Source organism: Stenella coeruleoalba (assembly GCF_951394435.1).
Source record: "Stenella coeruleoalba genome assembly, chromosome: 11".
In the NCBI taxonomy this organism is placed as follows: domain Eukaryota; kingdom Metazoa; phylum Chordata; class Mammalia; order Artiodactyla; family Delphinidae; genus Stenella; species Stenella coeruleoalba.
In genome coordinates this window covers 40,048,578-40,061,053 of record NC_137157.1, presented here as the reverse complement: position 1 = coordinate 40,061,053, position 12,476 = coordinate 40,048,578, and the positions used below count along the sequence as shown (strand labels likewise).

At 39.9% G+C, this 12,476-nt stretch overlaps 1 protein-coding gene across 6 annotated transcripts in view; it reads left to right on the top strand.

Moving 5' to 3' along the window:
- Positions 1-12,476, top strand: part of SYT1 (synaptotagmin 1) — a 1,170,968-nt gene that overhangs the window by 163,785 nt on the left and 994,707 nt on the right. For 4 of the 6 annotated variants that reach the window (XM_079937830.1, XM_079937831.1, XM_079937829.1 and 1 more), the window contains one exon: positions 10,166-10,286. The gene's annotated coding sequence lies outside the window, so the exon portion shown is untranslated. Of the gene's footprint in view, positions 1-4,852; positions 5,090-10,015; positions 10,076-10,165; positions 10,287-12,476 lie in introns of those variants that run through there. The other 2 variants (XM_079937832.1, XM_079937834.1) reach the window with 2 other exon arrangements.

Sequence of the window (12,476 nt, the reverse complement as noted above, 5' to 3'; positions counted from 1 at the left end):
CTCCGTATTTCTTCTCAAGTTTGCTTTGGCTCTAAGGGGTCTTTTGTGTTTACATACAAATTGTGAAACTTTTTGTTCGAGTTCTGTGAAAAATACCAGTGGTAGTTTGATAGGGATTGCATTGACTCTGTAGATTGCTTTGGGTAGTAGAGTCATTTTCACAATGTTGATTCTTCCAATCCAAAACATGGTATATCTCTCCATCTATTTGTATCATCTTTAATTTCTTTCATCAGTGTCTTATAATTTTCTGAATACAGGTCTTTTGTCTCCTTAGGTAGGTTTATTCCTAGATATTCTTTTTGTTACAATGGTAAATGGGAGTGTTTTCTTAATTTCCCTTTCAGATTTTCCATCATTAGTGTGTAGGAATGCAAGAGATTTGTGTGCATTAATTTTATATCCTGCTACTTTACCAAATTCATTGATTAGCTTTAGTAGTTTTCTGGTAGCATCTTTAGGATTCTCTATGTATAGTATCATGTCATCTGCAAACAGTGACAGCTTTACTTCTTCTTTTCCGATTTGGATTTCTTTTATTTCTTCTTCTTCTCCAATTGTTGTGGCTAAAACTTACTAAACTATGTTGAATAATAGTGGTGAGAGTGGGCAACCTTGTCTTATTCCTGATCTTAGTGGAAATGGTTTCAGTATTTCACTATTGAGGACGATGTTGGCTGTGGGTTTGTCATATATGGCCTTTATTATGTTGAGGAAAGTTTCCTCTATGCCTACTTCCTGAAGGATTTTTATCATAAATGGGGGTTGAATTTTGTCGAAAGTTTTCTCTGCATCTATTGAGATGACAGTATGGTTTTCCTCCTTCAATTTGTTAATATGGTGTATCACATTGAGTGATTTGCATATATTGAAGAAGCCTTGCGTTCCTGGGATAAACCCTACTTGATCATAGTGTATGATTCTTTTAATGTGCTGTTGGATACTGTTTGCTAGTATTTTGTTGAAGATTTTTGCATGTATGTTCATCAGTGATATTGGCCTGTAGTTTTCTTTCTTTGTGACATCTTTGTCTGGTTTTGGTATCAGCGTGATGGTGGCCTCATAGAATGAGTTTGGGAGTGTTCTTCCCTCTGCTATATTTTGGAAGACTTTGAGAAGTATGGGTGTTAGCTCTTCTCTAAATGTTTGATAGATTTCGCCTGCAAAGCCATCGGGTCCTGGGCTTTTGTTTGTTGGAAGATTTTTAATCACAGTTTCAATTTCAGTGCTTGTGATTGGTCTGTTCTTATTTTCTATTTCATCCTGGTTCATTCTTGGAAGGTTGTGCATTTCTAAGAATTTGTCCATTTCTTCCAGGTTGTCCATTTTATTGGCATAGAGTTGCTTGTAATAATCTCTCATGATCCTTTGTATTTCTGCAGTGTCAGTTGTTACTTCTTCTTTTTCACTTCTGATTCTATTGATTTGAGTCTTCTCCCTTTTTTTCTTGATGATTCTGGCTAATGGTTATCAATTTCGTTTATCTTCTCAAAGAACCAGCTTTTAGTTTTATTGATCTTTGCTATCATTTCCTTCCTTTCTTTTTCATTTATTTCTGATCTGATCTTTATGATTTCTTTTCTTCTGCTAACTTTGTGGTTTGTTCTTCTTTCTCTAACAGCGTTAGTAAGGTTAGGTTGTTTATTTGAGATGTTTCTTGTTTCTTAAGGTAGGATTGTATTGCTATAAACTTCCCTCTTAGAACTGCTTATGCTGCATCCCATAGGTTTTGGGTCATCGTGTTTTCATTGTCATTTGTTTCTAGGTATTTTTTGATTTCCTCTTTGATTTCTTCAGTGAACTCTTGGTTATTAAGTAGTGAGTTGTTTAGCCTCCATGTGTTTGTATTTCTTACAGATATTTTCCTGTAATTGATATCTAGTCTCATAGCGTTGTGGTCGGAAAAGATACTTGATACAATTTCAATTTTCTTAAATTTACCAAGGCTTGATTTGTGGCCCAAGATATGATGTACACTGGAGAATGTTCCATGAGCACTTGAGAAGAATGTGTATTCTGTTGTTTTTGGATGGAATGTCCTATAAATATCAATTAAGTCCATCTTGTTTAATGTATCATTTAAAGCTTGTGTTTCCTTATTCATTTTCATTTTGGATGATCTGTCCATTGGTGAAAGTGGGGTGTTAAAATCCCCTCTATGATTGTGTTACTGTCGATTTCCTCTTTTATGGTTGTTAGTATTTGCCTTATGTATTGAGGTGCTTATGTTGGGTGCATAAATATTTACAATTGTTATATCTTCTTCTTGGATTGATCCCTTGATCATTATATAGTGTCTTTATTTGTCTCTTGTAATAGTCTGTGTTTTAAAGTCTATTTTGTCTGATAGGAGAATGGCTACTCCAGCTTTCTTCTGGTTTCCATTTGCATGGAATTTCTTTTTCCATCCCCTCACTTTAAGTCTGTATGTGTCCCTAGGTCTGACGTGGGTCTCTTGTAGACAGCATATATACGGGTCTTGTTTTTGTGTCCATTCAGCCAATCTATGTCTTTTGATTGGATCATTTAATCCATTTACATTTAAGGTAATTATTGATATGTATGTTACTATTACCATTCTCTTAATTGTTTTGGGTTTATTTTTGTAGGTCTTTGCCTTCTCTTGTGTTTCTTTCCTAGAGAAGTTCCTTTAGCATTTGTTGTAAAGCTGGTTTGGCGGTGCTAAATTGTCTTATCTTTTGCTTGTCTGAAAAGGTTTTAATTTCTCCGTCAAATCTGAATGAGATCCTTACTGCGTAGAGTAATCTTTGTTGTAGGTTTTTCTCCTTCATCATTTTAAATATGTCCTGCCACTCCCTTCTGGCTTGTAGAGTTTCTGCTGAAAGATCAGCTGTTAACCTTATGGGGATTCCCTTATGTATTATTTGTTGTTTTCCCTTGCTGCTTTTAATATTTGTTGTGTGTATTTAATTTTTGATAGTTTGATTAATATGTGTCTTGGCATGTTTCTCCTTGGATTTATCCTGTATGGGACTCTCTGTGCTTTCTGGACTTGATTAACTATTTCCTTTCCCATAATAGGGAAGTTTTCAACTATAATCTCTTCAAATATTTTCTCAGTCCCTTTCTTTCCCTTTTCTTCTTCTGGGACCCATTTGAATGTTGGTGTGTTTAATGTTGTCCCAGAGGTCTCTGAGACTGTCCTCAGTTCTTTTCATTCTTTTTCTTTATTCTGCTCTGTAGTAGTTATTTCCACTATTTTATCTTCGAGGTCACTTATCTGTTCTTCTGCCTCAGTTATTCTGCTACTGATCTCTTTTAGAGAATTTTTAATTTCATTTATTGTCTTGTTCATCACTGTTTGCTCTTTAGTTCTTCTAGGTCCTTGTTAAACATTTCTTGTATTTATTCTATTTCCAAGATTTTGGATCATCTTTACTATCATTATTCTGAATTCTTTTTCAGATAGACTGCCTATTTCCTCTTCATTTGTTAGGTCTGGTGGGTTATTGCCTTCTCCTTCATCTGCTGTGTGTTTTTCTGTCTTTTCATTTTGCTTAACTTAGTGTTTGGGGTCTCCTTTTTGCAGACTGCAGGTTCGTAGTTCCTGTTGTTTTTGGTGTCTGTCCCCAGTGGCTAAGGTTGGTTCAGTTCGTTGTGTAGGCTTCCTGGTGGAGGGTACTAGTGCCTATGTTCTGTTGGATGAGGCTGGATCTTGTCTTTCTGGTGGGCAGGTCCACATCTGGTGGTGTGTTTTGGGGTGTCTGTGGCCGTATTATGATTTTAGGCAGCCTCTGTGCTAATGGATGGGGTTGTGTTTATGTTTTGCTAGTTGTTTGGCATAGGATGTTCAGCACTGTAGCCTGCTCATCGTTGAGTGGAGCTGGGTCTTGGCGTTGAGATGGAGATCTCTGGGAGATTTTCGCTATTTGATACTATGTGGAGCTGGGAGGTCTCTTGTGGACCAGTGTCCTGAACTTGGCTCTCCCACCTCAGAGGCACAGCCCTGATGCCTGGCTGGAGCACCGAGAGCCTGTCCTCTACACGGTTCAGAATAAAGGGAGAAAAAGAAAGAAATAAGAAGAAAATAAAATAAAGTAAAATAAAATAAAGTTATTAAAATAAAAAATAAGAAATAGTTATTAAGGAAAACAATTTTTTAAGTAATAAAAAAAAATAAAAAAGAACAAAAACCGGACAGACAGAACCTAGGACAAATGGTGAAAGCAAAGCTCTACTGACAAAACCACACACAGAAGCGTACACATACACACTCACAAAAAGAGAAAAATGGGAAAAAAATATATATCTTTGCTCCCAAAGTCTTCCTCCTCAATTTGGGATGATTCGTTGTCTATTCATGTATTCCACAGATGCAGGGTACATCAAGTTGATTGTGGAGCTTTAATTCGCTGCTTCTGAGGCTGCTGGGAGAGATTTCCCTTTCTCTTCTTTGTTCTCACAGCTCCCAGATTTCAGCTTTGGATCTGGCCCCGCCTCTGCATGTAGGTTGCCTGAGAGCGTATGTTCCCGCTCAGACAGGACGGGGTTAAAGGAGCAGCTGCTTTGGGGGCTCTGGCTCACTCAGGCCGGGGGAGGGAGGGGTTCGGATGTGGGGCGAGCCTGCGGCTGCAGAGGTCAGCGTGACTTTGCACCAGCCTATGGCGCGCTGTGCGTTCTCCGGGGGAAGCTGTCCCTCGATCACGGGACCCTGGCAGTGCCGGGCTGCACAGGCTCCTGGGAGAGGCGGTGTGGAGAGTGACCTGTGCTTGCACACAGCCTTCTTGGTGGCTGCAGCAGCAGCCTTACCGTCCCATGCCCGTCTGTGGGGTCTGCACTGATAGCCGCGGCTCGCGCCCGTCTTCGGAGCTCCTTTTAAGCAACGCTCTGAATCCCCTCTCCTCGCGCACCAGGAAACAAAGAGGGAAGAAAAAGTCTCTTGCCTCTTAGGCAGCTCCAGACCCTTTCCCGGACTCCCTCCCGGCCAGCTGTGGCGCACTAGCCCCCTTCAGGCTGTGTTCACGCCGCCAACCCCAGTCCTCTCCCTGGGATTCGACCTCTGAAGCCCGAGCCTCAGCTCCCAGCCCCGGACCGCCCCGGCGGGGGAGCAAACAAGCCTCTTGGGCTGGTGAGTGCTGGTCAGCACTGACCCTCTGTGCAGGAATCTCTCTGCTTTGCCCTCCGCACCCCGTTGCTGCGCTCTCCTCCATGGCTCCGAAGCTTCCCCCCTCCGCCACCCGCAGTCTCCGCCCACGAAGGGGCTTCCTAGTGTGTGGAAACGTTTCCTCCTTTACAGCTTCCTCCCACTGGTGCGGGTCCCGTCCCTATTCTTTGTCTGTGTTTTTCTTTTGCCCTACCCAGGTACGTGGGGAGTTTCTTGCCTTTTGGGAGGTCTGAGGTCTTTTGCCAGCGTCCAGTAGGTGTTCTGAAGGAGTTGTTCCACTTGTAGATGTATTTCTGATGTATTTGTGTGGAGGAAGGTGATCTCCGCATCTTACTCTTCCGCCATCTTGAAGCTCCTCCCCCCCCATCTAGTTTTTGAACGACCCATGAAGAATTATTTTTACGGTTTTAAATGGTTGAAAAAAATCAAGAGAAGAATATTTCATGGCACATGAAAATTATATAAAATTCAAATTTCAGTGTTCATAAGTAAAGTTTTATTGGAACACAACCATGCCCATTCATTTGCTGTTGTCAGTGCCTGATTTCCTTCTATAATGGCAGAGTTGAGTAATTGAAACAGAGAGCATATGGCCACAAAACCTAAAATATTTACAATCTGGGCCTTCACAAGTAACGTTTGCCAACTCCTGCTCTACAGGAGCATTGTCCAGTAGATATATGACATGAGCCACATTTATAGTTTTAAATTTTCTGATAGCCACATTAAAAAAAAGTAAAGACCTAGGTGAAATTAATTTCAAGCATATATTTTATTGAGCCTAATATATCCTAATGATTATTTCAATATGTAATCCATCTTAAAAATTATTAATAAGATATTTTGCATTCCTTTTTTGTACTGAGTCTTCAAAGTCCGTTGTGCAGTTTACATTTACAGCACACCTCCATTCAAACATGCCACATTTCAAGTGCTAATAGGCACATGTGGCTAGTGGCTACCATATTAGCCAGTGAAGTTTTAGAGGATGTAGCTACAAGTTGAGTAATTTATCTTAATTGTAAGTATGGATATAAAGTTATTATAATATTAAAATTCAATATTATCCATGATAAGAATATGGCAGAAGGAAATTATACCTCATAGTTTATAGCACCCCCATGCTCATGTATCAAGGAGGCAAAACATCATGGGCACATGGGAAGTAACATCATAAAAGCTAAGTGTCCAAACTTCTTGGTCTTCAAGTTTGCATTACAGAGAAATTTTTTTCTAATTTTCTGGAGAGAGCAGCAAAACCTTGATGGGATAGAATTTATTTGCCAGGGGAAAAAAGATGGAATTAGTCTGTGGATTTGATTTTTTTTTTTTGAATGCTCTATAGAAATGAATTAAAGGAAAAAAATGAGAGATACAGAGAAACTTCATCTAAAAAGTGCAATTGTAGCTTACTACTCAGGGTAATCCATTTTAAACAGAGCACTGAGGTGACCACCCACTATTAAAAATAACTTGTTTGAATTAGACTCCTTGAAAATAGGACACCGAGGACATTTTTAATATGGGCCACCCTTTCCAATGAGAACTATTTTTACAACCTCATATAAGGCAGTATGGCTGGCTCTCAAAGTCTGGAATTTCTTTCATATTTAGCATGCAGAATAGCACCTGACAGCCTTCCAAGTTACTAAAGGAAGGCCTCTGTCTTAGTCCTTGCCTTCACTTACCATCTGTTCTTTTTCAAAACCCCAGTGCCTCAGCTGTGCTGTGGAAATTGACAAAGTTAATGACTTCTAGCTTTGGCTCCAGTTTCTTAGCACTAGGTAGCTCCAGTTATCTTCCACTCTCTCAATTTCCCCACCGGTTAAATGGGGATAATGATGATCGAATGATGTGCACAGTGTAAGCAGGGGTTAGAAGTGTTCTGTTTTGTCTGTCTGCTTAGATGGAAAGAACATGGTGTTGTTTTAGTGCTGTAGAAAAACCAGAAAATGCCCTTTGCTATTTAGCAACTCGTATGCTTCTCCTGGTTTAAAAGATCCAACTTTCCTTAATTAAGTTTGGCAACAAATGGGCATCTCTTTTCAGGTAGAACCTGCTTCATAACAAAAATAAAAGGATTTGACAAGGCATTGGGACGGTTCCCAGTTCAGTGCAGGGCATAGAGGATAATTCAATGAAAGGGATATAAGGTCTGAGAAGGCAAGGGATGACTCCTAATTTTAGGAAGCAACAAAAGCATGTTTGCAGCAGACAAAAGTGAGCCTCAAGCAAGAGGATTTTCCTAAGGAAAAGGCACTCACATCTGAAGAGGGTTCTAAGTCTTAGTGTTTGTTTGATGTGGGCCTATCCTGTGCTGACCAAACGCATTTTTTTGTGTGTTATTCCTTGTGATTCTTCGCTCTTTATGGCCCTGAGCCCTGTGATGATGCATCATTTCTACAGAGGGCAGGGTGTGCCTTAATGATGGATGAGTGCGCCCACAGTGAGGGAGATTCATCATCTGTTACAGTTGAGTTAACTGAAGTGACTCTGCCTGTGGCCAGTTGCCTGAAAGTACCGTTTAAAAAAGAATCTGGATATGACATGACATGCACTTTATTTCTGGAATGTGGCTGACCCTGCCACAAGAACCTTAGGTAAAAACCACTAACCAAGTGGTCAACTAAAATGGGAAGCAAAACTATGAGAAGATGACCTGTGACAATTTGGATGTTTGACTCCCTTTAGGAAAAGAGTAAAACGTGTGTCCTAAGAGTGCCCTTTACTACTAACCAGGCTGGAGAGCGGCTGAATATGTCATCACGAACCCCATGTGGAAATATCTGAGTTTTATGGCATTATCAATGAGTTTGTCTTCCTAGGTCTGAATTATTAGATAATAACAAAGGATATCCCTCAAAGTGTTCTACTTTAGTATGTAAGATGTAAACTTATCTCTTCAACAAACTTAATATTGTAAGCCTAGAAAGAAAGTCTGTAGTTGAACGTTGCATTACTCTATAGCTAAGAAGTCTGGAGAAGTTCATTAGCCTGATCTGGGACTTTCTTTTCTAAACTTTTATGTGAATGTGCATTGAACCTAAAGAGTTCCAAGGCTGCATCGTCCGGTGTGGGAGCCACGAGTCATGTGTGGCTATTGAGCTCTTGAAATGTAGCTTTTGCAACTGAAACTAACTTTCAAATTTATTCATTTAAATTCAAATTTCAAACAAATGCAGTATAAATTTAATATTGATTACTTACTGGAATGAAATTAGTTCAAATACCATATTAAAATTCGTTTCTCTTGTGGGGGGGAAGGGATGAATTAGGAGCTTGGGATTAACATACACACACTACTATATATAAAATAGATAACCAACAAGGACCTACTGTATAGCACAGGGAACTCTTCTTAGTATTCTGTAGTAACCTATATGGGTAAAGAATCTGAAAAAGAATGAACACATGTATATGTATAACTGAATCACTTTGCTGTACACCTGAAACTAACACAACATTGTAAATCATCTCCAATAAAAATTTTAAAAAAACCATACACACATACACATAAATATCTGGAAGAACACACACACACACACACAATTTATTTCTCTTGTTTCTTTTTACTTTTTCTTCAACGTGGCTATTAGAAAATTTAGAATTGCGTATGTGGCTCTCATTATATTTCTTGTGGACAGTGCTATTCTAGAGAAATAAGTTCCGTTCAAAATCCTACTTCTACGGACATTTATAAGAATGGCTATAAATGCTCAGTGGAAATATTAATGAGTTATATTTGTTCTCATTTCTATAAATATAATTTTTCTTTTTCCCATTTTAAACATTAAAGCAGCTTTCATAAGAGGGAACATATATTCTAGATGAACAGGGGTAAAAATATCACGTTCCTTATGACTATAAGCTCTTCATAGTTACTCTTTATCCGTGTCTCCTCTGCAACTCTGGTGGAGCCATTTATCTTAGATTTAACTTTCCTCTTTTTAAGAACATGCTTCAGACACAACTTTTAAAGATTAAAGACTCCCTTTAAGAAAGTTACTAAATCTAATAGTTCTCTTTAAGTTGAAGAACAAAAGTGATAAATGTTTGCCAAATTTGTGTCATTTAAGGAGAATACATTTTCTAGATTTTGAAAGAATTGAGATATTTGCTTTTTCTTCGTCAGCAGGGGGATCTTGTTGTTGCTACATCTTTAAGAGCAGTGTCTCAACCTTTCCTGCACAGTTCCTGACATTTAAAGGCCAGGGCAATCAAGCCTATCTCAGAGGTGAAAACTGCTAGTTCAAGGTTTCATCTGCCAGCTTCTCCTAGATGCCATATCCGTGGCTAGGGATTTAAGACCAGCAAGTCATAATTCCTGGAAAGACAGCACAAAAGAAAATGTGCTTAGATGGTTCCATGTGGGCTGTTATCTTTCCTGGACAACTAAGATTGATACCTAGGCTGACATTCGGCATGCTTGCCAAATGGCTATACTTATCAATTCAGATATTATTGAAAATAATATTGCCGTATGAAAATACTTTCTTGACTACATAGTAGTTTGCCTTAGGAAAACATCTTTATTGCAGACATCTTATATTTGATCATCCAAATGGGAAGCTTGTCTCCTTTGGTTCAGAATAATACACTGCATTTTTGAGGGTTGAGATGACTTATTTTCTTTGGTATTTTTTCCATGTTTACAAAAACTGAGACTAAGTTTTTGTGGCTGCCCTGAACACTGTCTTATCAGCATCCTTCAAATTTCTCTGTTTTGTTTTTTATCTGGCCTTTGAGTGAGAGAAGTCTGGCTTCTTTTCTACATACATTTCTTACTTCTAATCATTGTAATTTCAACTAATTTCCTGAAGATCAAGAAACTTCCTTTACCCTAATTGCTTTTGAAGAGCTTCTGAAGGCTTATCACTCAGCAGTGAAACAGCATTGCTATAAGTGACTGCTTATATTCATGAATATTTCACTTCTCTGGAAAGAGAAAAGGTAGAAATGGTTCACTGAACTGAGAGTGTTTTCAAACTCCTTTTTCTCCTCTTTCTTAGAACGATAATCACTAAAAATATCTTTTTCTAGGACAAGATATTTGTGTTTTCCTGGCGTTATGACTCTCCTCCATTTGCTGTCCTGGCTGATGACTTGTGGCCGAGAGACGTGAGCACAGACTATCTCTTCAAGGGGAAATCATTTCTCACAGGCAAGTCAGAATGACAGACCTTGCAAATAAAGATATTGTGTTGGTACGGATGTGAAAACAGAGCATATCCACAGTCACACATTAGTTGCCCAGTGTAGCAGGGCATCTACCACGGTCTTCTTGAAGACTAATCATCCGCTATATAAAGATAGAATGTGAAAATTACGGGTGGCCCAGACCATCTTTTTAAACATAGCATGCAGTTAAGCACACAGTTAAGCACCACAGTGCAGCACAATTAGAGAAAATATCTCGATATTTTAATTTTCTTAATCTTAAGCACCACAGTGCAGCACAATTAGAGATGTTAGACCTGCGCGGTCTCCTAGGAGTTTCGACTCGCCCAGGAAACAACAAGAGTCGGAAGTCGATGCAAAACGCAAGAGGTTTATTGAAGGCCGGTGCACCGGGGTTCCTTGGTCCTCACGCAGGAGGTCGAAGAAGGAACCCTGTCGGGCGCGAATATGTCAGTTTTATAGGTTCCCACTTCCCCGCATGTAAATTATAGATTTGGTTGTGTTCTCCTGCTGATTGGTCCCGGCTTAGGCTCGGACCAGAGAGGGAACTTATCCCCAGCTGTCTGATTGGTCTTTGACAGACACCTATTTTGTTTATCTCCCTCCTTCTCCCCAGCTGCCTGATTGGTCTTTGACAGACACCTTTTTTACATTTTGTTATCTCCCTCCTCGGAAGGGGGCCGGACATCCTGGAAATTCACTCATTGTCTAAGAAGCCCCTATTGTCTGGAGAGTTCTTAATCATTAGCTGGAACAATGTCCCTCGAGTCCCACATTCCCCCCTTTTTCTTGTGATATTGATTCCAATCATGGAATCTCAACCTTCTGTTCGTAAACTTTGGTACTGTTGTCTTAACATTAGAACTTGTACAGTACTGATACGTTCTCTAATAAATGCTATCAAGCGATTTAGAACACATGGTCCAAAAGTTAAAATCAACAATAAAACAATAAGAGGTCCCAACAGAGTAGAGATTAAGGTGGTAAACCAGGGGGACTTATCAAACCATGATTGAAACCATCCTTTTTCGTTCTCTCTCTCCCTTTGCCTTTTACCTAAGCGTTCCCTTAGTTTATCCATGGTTTTGGTAATGGTTCCTGAACGATCAATATAAAAGCAACATTCTTCTTTTAGAGCGGCGCATAATCCCCCTTCCTTAAGAAACAGCAAATCTAGGCTGCAACACCATTTCTGAAAGTGAGGTGAGTGATTCCTTTAGTTGAGTTATGGAACTTTCTAATGCTCGAAGGTCAATGTCTACAGCCTGTCTTAAACTTGCATAATACTGGGGTTGTTGTATGAGGGCTGTGGTTCCTGTTCCTATCCCGGCAGATATTCCTAGTCAGTCAGTAAAGGCAGTAAAACCAAAATTATAAGTCTTAGGTTCGTAGAAGCTTGAGTTTGAGCGGGTTGTCGGTTCTTTGGGCCCGCCATCCTGATGATGCCGTCGCTGGTGCAGCCTTCACATGTGAAGCATGGATCCAGGCAGCGATGCCGTCCACTTTTACGGCCGTTGGGGTGGTGAGGAGGACGGTGTATGGTCCTTTCCATCGAGGTTTTAACATCTGGGTTCGATGCCGATGGACGTATACGGAGTCTCCGACTTGGAAAGGATGAGTTTCTCCCGGTGTTCCCGGTTGGTAGGCCTTGGCGAGTTGGGACCATATTTCTTTCTGGACCAATTGGAGTCCCAGTAGCCTAGCATATAAGTCAGTGTTATTTTGACAATCAGGTTTTATTTCTTTTCCTAAAGTGAGGAGGGGAGGTGGGGCACCATATAATATTTCAAAAGGAGTAAGATGGTATCGGGAAGGTGTATTTCTAACCCGGAATAGGGCCAAAGGAAGGAGCACCGTCCAATCGGTACCGCCAGTCTCCAAGGACAATTTAGTTAGGGTCTCTTTTAAAAGAGTCCTATTCATTCTTTCTACCTGACCTAAACTTTGGGGTCTATAGGCACAATGTAATTTCCAATCAGTCCCCAAATATCTGGCCACATCCTGACTTACCTGGGCGACGAAGGCTGGACCATTATCAGACCCTATTACCTTTGATGCTCCAAATCGAGGAAAAATTTCTTCTAAAATCTTCTTGGCTACTACAGCAGCTGTTTCTTTCTTTGTTGGGAAAGCCTCTATCCATCCTGAAAAAGTGTCTACAAAAACTAAAAGG